This window comes from Castor canadensis, chromosome 1 (genome assembly GCF_047511655.1).
Source record: "Castor canadensis chromosome 1, mCasCan1.hap1v2, whole genome shotgun sequence".
NCBI lineage: Eukaryota > Metazoa > Chordata > Mammalia > Rodentia > Castoridae > Castor > Castor canadensis.
The window spans coordinates 120,647,754-120,666,155 of NC_133386.1; the positions used below are offsets into that span (position 1 = coordinate 120,647,754).

The window sequence follows — 18,402 nt, forward strand, 5'->3', positions numbered from 1 at the left end:
CTTCTCCAAAATAGATCATATCCTAGGGCACAAAGCAAGCCTCAGAAAATATAAGAAAATAGAAATTATATCATGCGTTCTCTCTGATCACAATGAAATAAAACTAGAACTCAACAACAAAAGTAAAGACAAAAAACATGTAAACAGCTGGAAACTGAATAACTCTTTACATAATGAACAATGGGTCCATTGATGAAATAAAAGAGGAAATTAAACAGATCTTGGAAGTCAATGAAAATGAAAACACAAACAACGGGAACCTATGGGACACAGCAAAGGCAGTTCTGAGAGGAAAGTTGATAGATATGAGTGCATATATTAAAAATTAAAAGATCCCAAACCAATGACCTAATGATACATCTCAAACTCCTAGAAAAACAAGAACAAGCAAATCCCAAAACAAATAGAAGAAGAGAAATAATAAAAATAAGAGCTGAAATCAACAAAATAGAAATGAAAAAAACATACAAAGAATTAATGAAACAAAAACTTGGTTCTTTGAAAAAATAAACAAGATTGACAGACCCCTGGCAAACATGACTAAAATGAGGAGAGAAAAAACCCAAATTAGTAGAATCAGGAATGCAAAAGGGGATATAACAATGAACACCATAAAAGTCCAGGAAATCATCAGAGACTACTTTGAGAACCTATATTCAAATAAATTTGAAAATTTTAAAGAAATGGACAGATTTCTAGATACATATGATCATCCAAAACTGAACTAAGAGGATATCAATCACCTGAATAGATCTATAACACAAAATGAAATTGAAGCAGCAATCAAGAGTCTCCCCAAAAAGAAAAGTCCAAGACCTGATGGATTCTCTGCTGAATTCCATCAGACCTTTAAAGAAGAACTGATATCAACCCTCCTTAAACTGTTCCATGAAATAGAAAGGGAAGGAAAACAGCCTAACACATTTTATGAAGCCAGTATTACACTTATCCCAAAGCCAGGCAAAGACACCTCCAAAAAGGAGAACTATAGGCCAATCTCCTTAATGAACATAAATGCAAAAATCCTCAATAAAATAATGGCAAACCAAATTCAACAACACATCAAAAAGATTGTTCACCATGACCAAGTGGGCTTCATCCCAGGAAAGCAAGGGTGGTTCAACAAATGAAAATCAATAAACATAATAAACCATATTAACAGAAGCAAAGACAAAAACCACTAGATTATCTCAATATATTCAGAAACAGCCTTTGATCATATCCAACACCAAATCATGATAAAAGCTCTAAGAAAACTAGGAAAAGAAGGAAAGTACCTCAACATTATAAAAGCTATATATGACAAACCTACAGCCAGCATTATACTTAACAGTGAAAAACTGAAACCATTTCCTCTAAAATCAGGAACCAACAAGGATGCCCACTATCTCCACTCCTATTCAACATAGTACTGGAATTCCTAGCCAGAGCAATTAGGCAAGAAGAAGGAATAAAAGGAATACAAATAAGTAAAGAAACTGTCAAAATATCCCTATTTGCAGACGACATGATCCTATACCTTAAAGACCCAAAAAAACTCTATTCAAAAACTCCTAGACACCATCAATAGCTATAACAAGGTAGCAGGATATAAAATCAACATAGAAAAATCATTAGCATTTCTATACACTAATAATGAACAAACTGAGGAAGAATATATGAAAACAATTCCATTTACAATAGCCTCAAAAAAAATCAAATACCTAAGTGTAAACCTAACAAAAGATGTGAAAGACCTCTACAAGGAAAACTATAAACTTCTGAAGAAAGAGTTTGAGGAAGACTATAGAAAGTGGAGAGATCTCCCATGCTCATGGATTGGTAGAATCAACATAGTAAAAATGTCGATACTCCCAAAACTAATCTACATGTTTAATGCAATTCCCATCAAAATTCCAATGACATTCATTAAATACATTGAAAAATCTACCGTGAAATTTAAATGGAAACACAAGAGGCCACAAATAGCCAAGGCAATACTCAGTCAAAAGAACAATGCTGGAGGTATCATGATACCCAACTTCAAACTATATTACAAAGCATAACAATAAAAACAGCATGGTACTGGCACAAAAACAGACATGAAGACCAGTGGAACAGAATAGAGGACCCAGATGTGAAGCCACACAACTATAACCAACTTGTCTTTGACAAAGGAGCTAAAAATATATGATGGAGAAAAAGCAGCCTCTTCAACAAAATCTGCTGAGAAAACTGGTTGGCACTCTGCAAAAAACTGAAACTAGATCCATGTATATCACCCTATACCAACATTAACTCAAAATGGATCAAGGATCTTAATATCAGACCACAAACTCTAAAGTTGATACAGGAAAGAGTAGGAACTACTCTGGAATTAGTAGGTATAGGTAAGAACTTTCTCAATGGAACCCCAGCAGCACAATAACTAAGAGATAGCATAGATAAATGGGACTTCATAAAGCTAAAAATCTTCTGCTCATCAAAAGAAATGGTCTCTGAACTGAAGAGAACACCCACAGAGTGGGAGAAAATATTTGCCAGCTACACATCAGACAAAGGACTGATAACCAGAATATATAGGGAACTTAAAAAGTGAAATTCTCCCAAAACTAATGAACCAATAAAGAAATGGGCAAGTGAACTAATCAGAACTTTCTCAAAAGAAGAAATTCAAATGGCCAAAAGTCATGAAAAAATGCTCACCATCTCTAGCAATAAAGGAAATGCAAATTAAAACCACACTAAGATTCCACCTCACCCCTGTTAGAATAGCCATCATTAGCACCACCACCTACAACAGGTGTTGGAAAGGATGCGGGTAAATGGAGGCCTGTTACACTGCTGGTGGGAATGTAAACTAGTACAACCACTCTGGAAAAAAATATGGAGGCTACTTAAAAAGCTAAACATTGATCTACCATTTGATCCAGCAACACCACTCCTGGGGATATACCCAAAAGACTGTGACATGGGTTACTCCAGAGGCAACTGCACACCCATGTTTATTGCAGCACTATTCACAATAGCCAAGTTATGGAAACAGCCAAGACGCCCCACTACTGACCAATGGATCACAAAAATGTGGTATCTGTACACAATGGAATTTTATGCAGCCATGAAGAAGAACAAAATGTTATCATTCGCTGGTAAATGGATGGAATTGGAAAACATCATTCTGAGTGAGGTTAGCCTGGCCCAAAAGACCAAAAATTGTATGTTTTCCCTCATATGCAGACATTAGAGAAGGGCAAACACAACAAGGGGATTGAACTTTGATCACAAGGTAAAAGTGAGTACACACAAGGGAGATATGACGATAGGTATGACACCTGAAAAATTAGTTAGCATTTGTTGCCCTCAACGCAGAGAAACTAAAGCAGATACCTTAAAAGCAACTGAGGCCAATAGGAGAAGGGGACCAGGAACTAGAGAAAAGGTTAGATCAAAAAGAATTAACTTAGAAGGTAACACATATACAGAGGAAATCAATGTGAGTCAACTCCCTGTATAGCTATCCTTACCTCAACCAGCAAAAACCCTTGTTCCTTCCTATTATTGCTTATACTCTCTCTACAACAAAATTAGAGATAAGGGCAAAATAGTTTCTGCTGGGTATTGAAGGGGTGGGGGGAGAGAGAGGGGGCCATGGGTGGTAAGGGAGGGGGTGGGATCAGGGGGGAGAAATGACCCAAGCCTTGTATGCACATATGAATAATAAAATAAAAAGTAATAAATTAAAAAAAATAGTTACCAAAATCAAGGACAACCTACAGAATGAGAGAAAATCTTCAACAGATAATATCCAGATTAATATTCAGAATATACAAAGAACTCAAAAAACTAAACAGCAAAGAACAAATAATCCAATTAATAAATGGATAAATAAATTAAACAAATAGTTCTCAGAAGGAGAAATACAAATAGCTCATAAACACATGAAGAAATGTTCAACATTCTTAGCCATAAAGGAAATGTAAGTCAAAACCACACTCAGATTCCATCTCATCCCAGTCAAATTGACAAACAATAAGAAATCCTGGTGAGGATTCAGGGCAAAGGAACCCTTATGTGCTGTAGGTGAGAATGTAAACTAGTGTAACCTCTACGGAAATCAGTATGGAGGGTCCTCTAAATTTAAAAATAGACTTACCTTAGGACCCCACAATACAATTCTTGAGCATATCTAAAGGAGTGTAAACAAATATACAAGAGAGAAACCTGCACACTCAGGTGTAGCTGCAGATTTCTTCACAACAGCCAAACTGTGGAAACAGTCAAGGTGTCCAACAACCAATGAGTGAATAAAGAAAATATATATATATACATGAAATATACATACAATGGAATATTGCAGCCATAGCAAAAACGTAAATTATGTCATTTGCAGGAAAATGGATGGACCTGGAGATAGTCATGCTGAGTGTCACAGGTCAAGCTCAAAAGATCAAATATCACATGTTCTCACTCATTTGTGGAATCTAACATGATGTTAACGACAATAATAATAATGATGAATGTAAATGAGGGACTGTCTAGTGAGGGATCAGAGAGACAGGAGGGAGAGGGAAAGGCTACTGAGGGGTGTATACACATATACATATGAAGACAGAATAATGAAACCACCAAACACTGTGTGAAAAAGGTGGGAGGAGTGAGGGGGGATAAATGAGGTAGAGGGGGGTGAACTTGTTCAAAGTACACTGTATACATGTATGGAGTTTTTGCAATGAAATCCCATATTATTAATGCATGTTAGTTCAAAAATAAAATAAAAATTTAAAAAGAAAAAAAAAGAGAAACAAGTTCTTCTGACTGAGTCCTGAAAAACTTGTAGATTCACAAAAAAATAAACAATTATTATTTTTTAGAGTACCTTGTATGTTTTTAGCCAGAAGAATTGAAGATAAGCTTTCAGGTTACCTTCAACGCTTTGGGAACAACACTTTGGGAAAATTGTGATGATATAGGTGGCTAAAAATGAACATGAAACTCACTGGTGTCAAGAGGACCACACAAAGAAAAGAAGCCTTCACTCAGGACACAGAGGGAACCAGAACAGAGAGATGGACTGGAAAACCTGTCAAAATATACAAACCCCTTAAGAGGTTACTTTTATTCTTAGGTACCATAGAAACATCTATTTTTATTTAAACACAGCTTACTAGTATCTAACTGTGCAAAGGAACATATTCAGCCACTGTTTAAAATTAGTCTATGAAGTTGCCCTAGGTGACCACTCTAGAGTGATAAGATGCATTTGTTTAAAATGGTATTCTTAAATATAGATGTCCTATTACTCAACTAATTCCACCACCTCCCCCTCAACTCCCATGGATTGCCACATATAGTGCTGTTTCTTCCTCTTGTGAGAAAAGCATTCAACAAGTTTGTCAAATGAGCATCTGTTATGTGCCAAGATTTGTGTTAGGTGCTGAACTTAGATGAGTGTTAGTGGAGTTATAGCCACCTTTTGGAATTGTAATGGAGACGTTGTTTAGCAAGCACTTAACATAGGCCAGGCCCTGTACTGTACACTTCACAAGACTCATTATATTTAAACAATAATAAGTAGTTTCTGTTTCCATTGAGGTTCAATAAGACAAAAAGACCACTGTTAACACAGAAATGTATTTGTTGCAGAGATTTGAGCTAATGCAATCATGGATGCTGGTTGTCCTCACATCTGATGCTGGAATGTAAGTCCTTAGGGGAGACAGTCAGGAAGGGAAAATGGATGCACAGTAAGGGAAGGCAAGTCTAAGCTGGAATCCACAAGATGGGCCAAAATTCATGTCAGTATTTTGATTCTGATCTTAGTGGTATGAGGTCCTGCAGAAGCAAGGGCTCTTCTTCGTGGAGCTAAATAAACACATGTGGCCCAGAAGTCAGAAGCTAGAGGAATGTAGAGCTGTTGCAGGCATGGTCCTCTGCCAACCAGGTGAGCCAGCAGATAAGCAGCCATTTGTGTGAACTACAATGCGGCTGGTCTCTCACTTACACCTTTCAGATTTCCCCCTAGCAATGCACTTCTGGCACAACTACTCTCACCAGAAGCATGTAGAAAAGAGAATTCTGGAAAATGTACTTTAGCCTTGTCAAGTTCATAGATCACAAAGGACCACAGAAGTACTCAAATAGCAACCATGAGTATGAAGTATCACCATCCAAGTTGTAACAAAGGGAGAAACTGAGGCTCTAGTCAGATGGACTTCATGCTGTTGCAATAGCCTGTTCTCCGAGCCATCGCACAGCAGCATTCTTTGCTTCTTCAAGAAATTTCAAAATGATAGGCAGACAATAAAATGCTTTCATCTTTCCAGCCCCCAGAGAGATCCACATGTGATGAATGGTATCTAACAGCCACTATGGACACAGAATTGAGAGTCTATGAGCTTTCCGGAGGCCAGAAAAAGAGGTGTAAGTCCTGAAATTGGTCACAAAATACAAAAAGAAAACTTAAAATCAAAATTAATATGCACTTAATTAGATGTCTACGACTTTCAATTCAACTACCAGTTACAAAGTGAAATTTGAAATAAACTTTATAGCATGCAATATTTAGATAGATTAAATGTGTTTGATGTAATATGAAATAACAGCAACAATACTGAGAGTGCCTAGGGATCCATTTCCTTCTGGAAAGAGGAAGAATTGGGGAGGCCTGATGTTGCTAAAATCTTTTTCAGAGACAGCATTTGGGACAAATACTGCAGTCTGATCTTCTTCCACAATGGATGATTTTAGATCTAGAGAGAAAAGGAAAAATGCTACCTGATATTCACTGTATATACATATATATATGAAATGAAGGGAAAATGGGCAGCCTTGGTCTTGGCACACTGCCCACCTTGCTGATGTGTCAGGAGCATTTTAAACATATCACTGCAGGTGGTGAATGAGAATAGAAACTAGAAATGTACAGATTAAATTTAGCAGCAAATTGAATCGTGCTCACCAAGATGTTTGCCTCTATGCCTGTTCCCTTCTTCCTCTCTGCTCAGGCTGCAGGGCATCTAATCATAGAAGGCAGCCTCCTAGTGAATTCAATTAGCCACAGAGTGCCTCGCGTGGGTTAATGGATAAGAGAAATGGAAACAGACATGACTTATTCACAGAAATGGCCCTGAGCAGTGTGAGAAGGATTCAGCACTGAATCAGGCAACATTTGTCCTTCTCTGGGGACAAGATATTCCTTCAAGGTGGCAGTTCCATTTTCCAGGTTGGGGATAGAAGTTAATTCTGAAGCAGAATCAAACTCCTATGGTGGGGTTTGTCTAGCTGTAGAAGTTCTGCTCCATGAGACTGTATAAGCACTAGTGTCCTGGTCCTCATGGACACAGAATTTGCTCTGAATACTTGGAATACTGTCAAATGGCAGTGATGGACAGCTATTACATGGATGGAGCAGTTACCATGTGTCTGGCATTGTACAAAGCCAGGCTATCTGCCTTTATAGGGGTTTTTCTCAGCACTATGATAAACTCCATGTGACCTAGGACTGCCACCCCACCAGTTCCTACCACCTACTAGGTGCTCATTGCTTTAAAGTAAGGGTACCCTACTTCAGTTTAAACCCCTGGAGGAGGATCTTGGTATCTTCCTGTTCTCCTTCCAGACACCCACATTCTAAGGCCTGATGCTATATACTCACTTGGGGCCTGTCTCTGGGCTATACCTATTTTACTTCCTTACTTTATCCAAAGTGATTTCTCTTTTTCTCCTCTCTCTCTCTCTCTCTCTCTCTCTCTCTCTCTCTCTCTCTTCTATCTGTCTGTCTCTCTCAAACATAGCTTACTTATTAGCCTCAAATTAAACTGAATTGAAACATATATGAAGACACGGTACTGGTTAAGAGCATAGTCTTTGTACCTGTACAGCCTGATTTGAATCCCTACCTTATTATTTATGGTCTTGTATTTGTTGTCCTCAGCATATACTTTAAATTCCTGGTACTCCTAGATTTCTCATCTTTAAAATGGGTAAAATAATAGTGCCTACGTTATATAGTATTGTAAGAAATACCAAGTTATATATGAAATGCTTTGTAAATGTGCTATATAACTTACTCTAAAGCACTATAATAAGCAATAAATATTTTCAATTTTTAATTTTAACTAGGTATCAATAAATTCACTGGACAATGAATGAGACATTACCCCCAACACTTAGTAGCTTACAGTGCAATGGAAGAAGCAGATAGGAAAACATATAACTATAACATTGCCACAGGGTAAATACTAAGTCACAGATAAACGTGTTTTTCAGCCTTCTTTCAACAATAAGGAATAGGATGAACTGTCAGGAGCATGACTCACTATTGCAGAGCATGAGTGAGACCTAGCATGGAAGAGGGAAAAGAGGCCACCGTGCCCATTTCCCACTTTCTAGTCAGTCTAAAAGTCATACCTTATGTCTTGTGACATAAAACAGAAGATCCTAGATAATTTTAATCAATAATAAGAATATAAAAGATATGCATAGGCAGATGCACACTCTATTCTTTGGATCTCTTTCTCTCTGTCCCTAGAATTTGTCCTGATTTTGACAACGAACACTCCTATCTCATGAATTATCAAGTCACATCATTATACATTCAGTCTATATAATGAATCAGTAAATTAAATGAAGCTACCAGCTTGCTTTTCCTCCTGGACTGAACCTTCCTGTCCTGAGCAAGGCACTGCAATTTAAATTCCAGTCAGGCCCTTCTGGCTTTCTTTACTGTCTCTTAACAATTGCTGTCTGGAGCTGTCACATCCTCCCTCACAGTCTGGGAGATTAATGGACCCATTGCAGACCAGGTCATAAGCAGCCTGGTGAGGAGGCTCTTCACAGTCCCTGGGTTAGTTAGAAAGGGAGTGAAGGAGAGTTTAATATAAAGATCTTCAGATAATTTTGAATTTGAGAAAATGAGAGCTGAATCTCCAAATGTGCTCCCACCCTTGCTTCTGTGAAGACAGGGTGACAAGGTGCCCAGGAGAGTGACAGAACCTTCCCATCTGCACAGATAGCATGGAGAAAGATCAAGGCCACAAGCAGTTACCAAAGTCACATATCAACAGACACGGTCAGGGAAGCAAGGCTTTTAGAATCAAACAGATCTGAATTTGAAACCCAGCTTGCTACTTAGCTATGTATTCAGGTACAGACCATTTAGCCTCTATGATTGTGGGTTTTACATCTGAAAAGAAGAGAGGAACTGGGTCTATCACATACATATCTCGTATATCTCCATATCCTATGGTAGTGAGGATCAGAAAGCATTCATTCAACTCAATGAATCAAAGGAAAAGATAGGGGAGGGGGAGGGAGGAGAGAGGGAGAAAAAGAAAAGAAAACTCACATATAGATTACCTAAAGAGGAAGCCCAAGGATGTGATACAAACATTTTCAGCTTTGTTCTGGCCTACTAGCTATGCATGGATGGTCTTCCTCCATGCATCAGTGATATAGGAGGTCAATGACCACAGGCTGATCATCCCCAAGCAGAGTGTCAGGGCCTCTCTCATGTAGCCTCTGCATGTGGGATTTCAGAAAGGACTCTGGATTCTGTGCTCAGGCTGGTAACAGCCACTGCCTCAAGCATAATCAGAAAATGAAGGGTAGGATTCTTCTCTTCTAATCATCACAGTCCATAAAGTACTTTAACTTCTTGGTCTTTCATTTGAAAAGTGAAGTTATCATCATACTGAACTAAGAAGTTTGCAGAACACTATCTGCCTTGGTACTTCAAACTGCTCAATAAATGTGAAGACATTAATCTGAATGTCAGGGTTTCTAGATGATTACGATCTAATAACCAAGCAGGTCCGGAAGAAGGCTTTTATCTTGGGCCATTCTTTTATATTTATGTTTATTTTTTCATTCATTTACTCATTATTATGGTTATTGATTATTTTCTATCTTCCAGACACTGTGATAAGTTCTTCATTGTGCATTGTATCATTTGGTCTTCACAAAAACCTTCTAAGGCCCTGTATTTTAACCCCATCACACACTAAGCAAACTAAGACTCAAGGAGATTGAGTAATTTGCCTGATATTTCACAAAGGTAACTTGAACCTAGGTCAAGTCAAATTGTATGCTCTTAACCACTTGGCTACCACTTGGTAAAACATAGGGAGGAAAGTGATTAATTTCATCCAGGGGAAATCTTCCCAGGACAGAGATGACATTTGAACTTCATCTGAAAGGACAAGTTAGAATTTGGCCAGAAGGGACTATAGTGAGAAGATTCCAAGATGGCAGCCAGAGAGAGGAAGCAGAAAGCATGCCTCCTATAGTGAAATCATGGAGAGATGCTGGAAACACACATTACAGGCAAAACCACCGAGAAGAGGCAAAACTTTGACCCCTCCACACTTCCAGCCTGCGCAGAGCATCTCCACTTCACGTTAAATGGAGAAACCAGGAGGGCCTCTGGGCCACCAGTCGCCCACGCCCAGATGGCTTGGGAAGACACGGACAAGGTGAGCTAAGCGGTATGCAGTACTCCCACAGACAACCCTGGGCCAGATCAGCATAGTACCCTGGAAAGACCAACTGCCACCAGGGGAAAAAAGAGAAAACGAGTAATAAGCAATAAGAACAATAAAGACACGTAGCAAAGAGGGTGGGGCGCCCTGAGCACAGAAAGGGGGGGAGGGGAATCCTTCCCAGAACTGTAAACAAACAAGCTGGGCCTGGCTGGAGAGGGTGGGAGCAGGGGCACGCGCCCAGCAACCAGGAGCGGGAAAGCTTGTGAGAGTGGCGGAGGGAGGAAAACTCCACAGGAGAGGGGAGAAGACCCACTTCCCACGTGAACTGTAAATAAATATGCAGGCCAGAGAAAGGGGGTTCAGTGTCACCTCCCCCAGTGTGCTTGGAAAGGGGAAAGCTTGTAGCAGTGGCTCACGCACAGGAGAACTCTGAGTAAACAAAGCCTGCAGGGCCAGGTGAGTGCTAAGCTCACCCCAGAGATCTGCATAAATAACGCCTCCAACAACAGCAGGCTGACCGCAGTGGGCAGGCAAGCTACAGCCGCAGATAGCCATCCACAGACCTGTCTCCAGACTCTTCTTTTCTCTCTCTCCCTACATTTGATGAGAAAACAACCGAACTATACCTGCATGCTGAAAAACTTAATGAACTGTATTGCATTTGAACTTGGGACACTTTCTGGGTTTTTTGGTTTTGTTTTGTTTTCTTTTGTGTGGTTTTGTTCTATTTTATTTTTCCCTTTTGGTGAGACAAATAAAGAACAACATCTGAGGCACCATCTCCAGGATTGGAGGCTGAGGGATGAACACCAAAATTATTAAGACTGAAACTTCATTGCCTTTGAACTTGGAGATTTTATTTTATTTTCATTTTATTTATTTTTTATCTTTTTTTATTTTATATATGTATATATATATATTTCATTCATTTATTTTTTATTTTTATTCTTATCTATATTCTTTTTATTTTTTATTTTCAATCCTCTCTCTGTCTCTCTAATACCTTTTCAGCTTACGGTTGATTAATACATTGTCTCTCTGTTTATATCTTTGAAACTCTTTTTGTTTGTTTCTTTGTTTTGTTTTTTTCTACTTGTTTATTTGTTTTTCCCTTTTCCTTTATCTTCTTTGCTTTCCATCCCCTCTCACCCTTCCATTATAAACATCACTAGTGCTATTATTATAAGCGAGAAAATACTTAATTGCACACAGTACAGGGAAATAACAACACCAAGGGCAATGACAGGAAGACAGAAAAAAGAGGGAAACCAGTTTCCCCACAGCAAAAAATTAGTACAGGAATCAGAGGGGAATGAAGAAAACAGATACTCAGATCCAGACTTCAACACAATGAAGATAAATTATGCCAAAGAACTCAATGAAGCCACAAGAATAATCTAAAAGAAGAAATACTACAGGTACTCAATGAGAATTTTATAGAGATGATACTGGATATTGTAAACCTAAATAGACAGGAGACACTCAAGAAATTCCAAGAAAACAAAAATAGAGAATTTGAAAACACAAAACAAGAAATAAAGGAAAAAATAGAAGCACTGTATAAACACCAAGTGAAACAGAGAACACGATTAATAAAGAGATAAATGAACTCAGGACAAAAATAGACAACATTAAAGAGGAAACCACCCAGGATATGGAAAATCTCAGAAGAAAGAATGAAACAGAATTGCAAAAAAAAAACAGAAGGCCAATCCAGCAAAATAGAACAAACAGAAGACAGAATCTCAGAACTCGAAGATGAAATGGTAATTAAAGGAAAAATTGAAGAACTATTAATTAAACAACTCAAGACCTGTGAAAAGAACATGCAAGAATTCACCGACTACATCAAAAGACCAAACTTGAGAATCATAGGCATAAAAGAAGGAGAAGAGGTGCAAGCAAATGGGAATGCATAATATATTCAACAAAATAATAACAGAAAATTTCCCAAATCTAGAGAAAGATATTCCCATACAGATGCAAGAGGGCTCCATGACACCAAACAGACCACATCAAAATAGAACTACCCCATGACATATCATCATTAAAACAAGTTCAGAAACTAGGGAAAGAATATTGAAGGCTGTAAGAGAGAAAAAACAAAACATACAAAGGTAAACCCATCAAAATCACAACAGATTTCTCAACAGAAACATTAAAAGCAAGAAGAGCTGGGAGTGAGATCTTCCGGGCACTGAATGAAAATAACTTCAACCCTACGATACTCTACCCAGCAAAACTATCATTCAAAATAGATGGAGCAATAAAAGTCTTCCAGGATACGCAGAAACTAAAACTATGTGACCACAAAGCCACCACTACAAAAGATTCTTCAAGGGATTCTGCACATAAAAAGTGAAACCCAACATAACCATGAAAGGAGAGGCAGCACCAAACTACAGGAAAAGAAAAAGCAAGAAAGCAGACAGTAATATCAACTTAGGTACACACAATCAAACCTTCAAACAACTAAGACAACTAAATGACAGGAATCACCACATACCTATCAGTATTAACACTTAATGTTAACAGACTTAATTCAAACATCAAAAGGCACCATTTGACGAAATGGATTAAAAAGGAAGATCAAACAATTTGTTGCTTGCAGGAGATCCATCTCACCGACAAAAATAAGCATAGGCTTAGGATGAAAGGCTGGAAGATTTACCAAGCCAATGGCCCCCGAAACAGGCAGGAGTAGCAACATTTATCTCTGACAAAGTAGACTTCAAACCTATCTTGATCAAATGAGATAAAGAAGGACATTCCATACTAATAAAAGGGGAAACAGACCAGAAGGAAATAATTATCAACCTACATGCACCCAGTGTCAACACACCCAATTTCATCACACATACCCTGAAAAACCTAAAAGCATATAATAACTCCAACACAGTGCTTGTGGGAGACTTTAACACCCCATTATCATCAATAGATAAGTCATCCAAAAAAAATTAACAAAGAAATTCAACATCTAAAGTATACAATAGACCTACTTGATGTCTATAGAACATTTCATCCAACTTCTACACAATATACATTCTTCTCAGCAGCCCATGGAACCTTCTCCAAAATAGATCATATCCTAGGGCACAAAGAAAGTCTCAGCAAATATAAGAAAATAGAAATTATACTGTGCATACTATCTGATCACAATGCAGTAAAAGTAGAACTCAACAACAGAAGTAAAGACAAAAAACATGCAAACAGCTGGAAACTGAATACCTCATTACTTAATGAACAATGGGTCATTGATGAAATAAAAGAGGAAATTAAAAAGTTCCTGGAAGTCAATGAAAATAAAAACACACCTACCAGAACCTATGGGACACAGCAAAGGCAGTCCTGAGAGGAAAGTTTATAGCCATGAGTGCATATATTAAAAAGACTGAAAATCCCAAATCAATGACCTAATGATACATCTCAAACTCCTAGAAAAACAAAAACAAGCAAATCCCAAAACAAATAGAAGGAGAGAAATAATAAAAATAAGAGCTGAAATCAACAAAATAGAAATGAAAAAAAAATACAAAGAATTAATGAAACAAAAAGTTGGTTCTTTGAAAAAATAAAGAAGATCGACAGACCCTGGCAAACATGACTAAAATGAGGAGAGAAAAAAACCTAAATTAGTAGAATCAGGAATGCAAAAGGGAGATAACAACAAACACCATGGAAGTCCAGGAAATCATGAGAGACTACTTCGAGAAACTATATTCAAATAAACTTGAAAATTTTACAGAAATGGACAGATTTCTAGACACATATGATCATCCAAAATATTTGCCAGCTATACATCAGACAAAGGACTGATAACCAGAATATATAGGGATCTTAAAAAACTAAATTCTCCCAAAACTAATGAACCAATAAAGAAATGGGCAAGTGAACTAAAGAGAACTTTCTCAAAAGAAGAAATTCAAATGGCCAAAAAACACATGAAAAAATCCTCACCATCTCTAGCAATAAAGGAAATGCAAATTAAAACCACATTAAGATTCCACCTCACCGCTGTTAGAATAGCCATCATTAGCAACACCACCACCAACAGGTGTTGGTGAGGATGCAGGGAAAAAGGAACCCTCTTACACTGCAGGTGGGAATGTAAACTAGTAAAACCACTATGGAAAAAAATTTGGAGGCTACTTAAAAAGCTAAACATTGTTGATCTACCATATGATCCAGCAATACCACTTTTGGTGATATACCCAAAAGACTGTGACACAGGTTACTCCACAGGCAACTGCACACCCAAGTTTATTGCAGCACTATTCACAATAGCCAAGTTATGGAAACAGCCAAGATGCCCCACTACTGACGAATGGATCAAGAAAATGTGGTATCTATACACAATGGAATTTTATGCAGCCATGAAGAAGAACGAAATGTTATCATTCGCTGGTAAATGGATGGAATTGGAGAACATCATTCTGAGTGAGGTTAGCCTGGCTCAAAAGACCAAAAATCGTATGTTCTCCCTCATATGTGGACATTAGATCAAGGGCAAACACAACAAGGGGATTGGACTATGAGCACATGATAAAAGCGAGAGCACACAAGGGAGGGGTGAGGATAGGTAAGACACCTAAAAAACTAGCTAGCATTTGTTGCCCTTAATGCAGAGAAACTAAAGCAGATACCTTAAAGCAACTGAGGCCAATAGGAAAAGGGGACCAGGAACTAGAGAAAAGGTTAGATCAAAAAGAATTAACCTAGAAGGTAACACCCACGCACAGGAAATCAATGTGAGTCAATGCCCTGTATAGCTATCCTTATCTCAACCAGCAAAACCCCTTGTTCCTTCCTATTATTGCTTATACTCTCTCTACAACAAAATTAGAGATAAGGGCAAAATAGTTTCTGCGGGGTATTGAGGGGGGGAGCAGGAGGGGGTGGAGTGGGTGGTAAGGGAGGGGGTGGGGGCAAGGGGGAGAAATGAACCAAGCCTTGTATGCACATATGAATAATAAAAGAAAAATGAAAAAAAAAAAAAAAGAAAATGTGGTATCTATACACAATGGAATTTTATGCAGCCATGAAGAAGAACGAAATGTTATCATTCGCTGGTAAATGGATGGAATTGGAGAACATCATTCTGAGTGAGGTTAGCCTGGCCCAAAAGACCAAAAATAGTATGTTCTCCCTCATATGCAGACATTAGATCAAAGGCAAATACAACAAGGGGATTGAACTTTGATCACACGATAAAGCGAGAGCACACAAGGGAGGGGTGAGGATAGGTAAGACACCTAAAAAATTTGCTAGCATTTGTTGCCCTCAACACAGAGAAACTAAAACAGATACCTTAAAAGCAACTGAGGCCAATAGGAGAAGGGGACCAGGAACTAGAGAAAAGGTGAGATCAAAAAGAATTAACCTAGAAGGTAACACACACGCACAGGAAATCAATGTGAGTCAACTCCCTGTATAGCTATCCTTATCTCAACCAGCAAAAACCCTTGTTCCTTCCTATTATTGTTTATACTCTCCCTCCAACAAAATTAGAGATAAGGGCAAAATAATTTCTGATGGGTATCAAGGTTGTCGGGGGGGTGGGGAGGAGGGAGAGGGAGGGGGCGGAGTGGGTGGTAAGGGAAGGGGTGGGGGCAGGGGGGAGAAATGTCCCAAGCATTGTATGCACATATGAATAATAAAAAAATAAATAAATAAAAGAGAAGGGACTATGGTATAGGGCATTTGAAGCAGAGTGAAATGATGTACAAAGACACAGTGTGTGTGGCAAATGCTGTTATTCAATGTCTCAGATTAACATCCAAAAGACCCTCCTAACTCAAACCATTGGAGAGGACGATTTAATCAATGATAGATCTAAACCACATTCGTTTCTTAAAAATGAATCAATTTTGTTACATTTAGCATGCTTTAAATAATAAATTTCTTTAAACAAAAAAAAATAACTTTTCCAGATATCTACCAGTTTTAGTCCATCATGAAATGACCTCAACCATTCTTATCAGCGTTACACAACAACCTTTCTCTCTTTGATGTTTCTGAATGGCTTTCCCAACCTATTATTGCAAAGGCTGCTACATCTGTTAATCTGCTGATGAAGACACATATTCATAAGGTATCATCCATTTCATAGAACATACATAGTTTTACTTTGATTATGCATTTTAAAATCAAAAGTAGCAGTTATTACCTTTGAAAAATCAGAGAAAAAGTATAAATAATAATGACACATACAATAAAAACTGAGGAGCCTGACCTTCTCCTCTCCCCACCATGGTGTGTGCTCATCCGATAGTGTATACTCTGAAAAGGGGAAGTCATTTGGCAAAAATGTCACTTTTCCCTCTGTGTTCTAGGTTCCCCTTCGACCAGATATTATGAACTTTATTCATACCAACTTATGTAAAAACAACAGGCAGCCCTAAGCTGTCAGTGAATTAGCAGGTCAACAGACCAGTGTGGAGTATTGGGTTACTGGCAGAGTTGTAGCATGAGTTCCCAGAGTTTGAGGTGGTGGGACCCACCATTCTTGCCAGGGTGCCTTTGGAAGTATCTGTCAAGGAGGGTGTATTTTTGCACCAACCAAAACCTGGTGTCATTGGCACTATAGAGTGAATACAACCCAAAAGCAAGGTGCCCTAGCTACAATGGCCTTACCTGCACGGGTCATGACTAAAGCTCATTGTATTAAGGAAGTTCCTGAGATTCCTTTGGTAGTTGAAGGTAAAATTGAGGGTTACAAGAAAACCAAGGAGGTTGTTCTGCTTCTCAAGAAACTCAAAGCCTGGAATGACATCAAAAAGGTCTATGCCTCTCAGCAAATGAAAGCTGGCAAAGGAGAAATGAGAAACCATCATTGTATCCAGCGCAGGAATCCTGCATCATCTACAATGAAAACGATGGCACATCAAGGCCTTCAGAAATATCCTGGAATTACTCCGCTTAATGTAAACAAACTGAACACCTTGAAATTTGCTCCTGGTGGGCACGGGGTCGTTTTTGCATTTGGACTGAAGGTGCTTTCCGGAAATTGGATGACTTGTATGGCACTTGGTGTAAAGGTACTTCCCTCGAGAATAACTACAACCTTCCCTGCACAAGGTGATCAATACGGACCCAGAGATCCAAAAAGCCCTTAGAGTACCCGGCAAGAAGATCCACCACAAAGTCCTGAAGAAGAACCCACTGCAAACTTGAGAATCATGATGCATCAGAACATGCATCAGAACAGCATTCTTTGCCAGGCCAGAAATTGCAAAATCCAGGTGAATAAAGTAGCAGCGGCACTGGAAAGCCAAATCAGATGAGAAAGGGGCTGCAGAAAAGGGGGCTGACTGCAAGAAGCCTGTGGTGATTAAGAAAGGAAAGAAGGTTGCTAATATTAAGAAGCAGAAGCTTTTGGGCGAAAGGGCTGCTGCTACCAAGAAACCAACAGCTGAAAAGAACCCTACAGAAAAGAAGCCTGCCACAGAAGAAAAGAAGCCTGCTGCATAACTATTAAAATCTTTTGTATTCCATAAAGGTCAAATAATACGGGACAGCTTATTTCAGTGAAGACTTGATCAAAGATGCAATGAAAAAAAAAAGATAAAAAATAAAAAATTCTTTTCCACGATAAACTGCTCCTCTCCATACCTCAGTAAGTAGGATCACCCTCTATCCAGTTGAGCAAGCAAGAAACTGACATAACATCATACTCCTCAGACCCCTCATTCCCTTCCCGGTCCCCTTCTTGCAAAGCCAAGACCTATGGCTTTTGCCTTTCCTTTCTTCAACTTCACCTGTCCTCGCCATTCCCTTTGCCACTGCACCAATTCAGGGCTCACCACTTTCCTTTCCTCCTGCTGCTCTCTTGCTGCGCCCCTATCCATCCTCTGAAGTAAGCTTTTAATACCTAGTCTGTCAAGTATCACATCACTTACAGGAGTGATTGGTCCAAGCAAGGCCAACCAGAGTCATTCCCTAG

At 38.7% G+C, this 18,402-nt stretch overlaps 1 pseudogene; it reads left to right on the forward strand.

Moving 5' to 3' along the window:
- Nucleotides 1–16,709: 16,709 nt before the first annotated feature.
- On the forward strand, nt 16,710–17,930 carry LOC109677882 (large ribosomal subunit protein uL4 pseudogene; annotated as a pseudogene).
- The last annotated feature ends 472 nt before the right edge of the window (nt 17,931–18,402 follow it).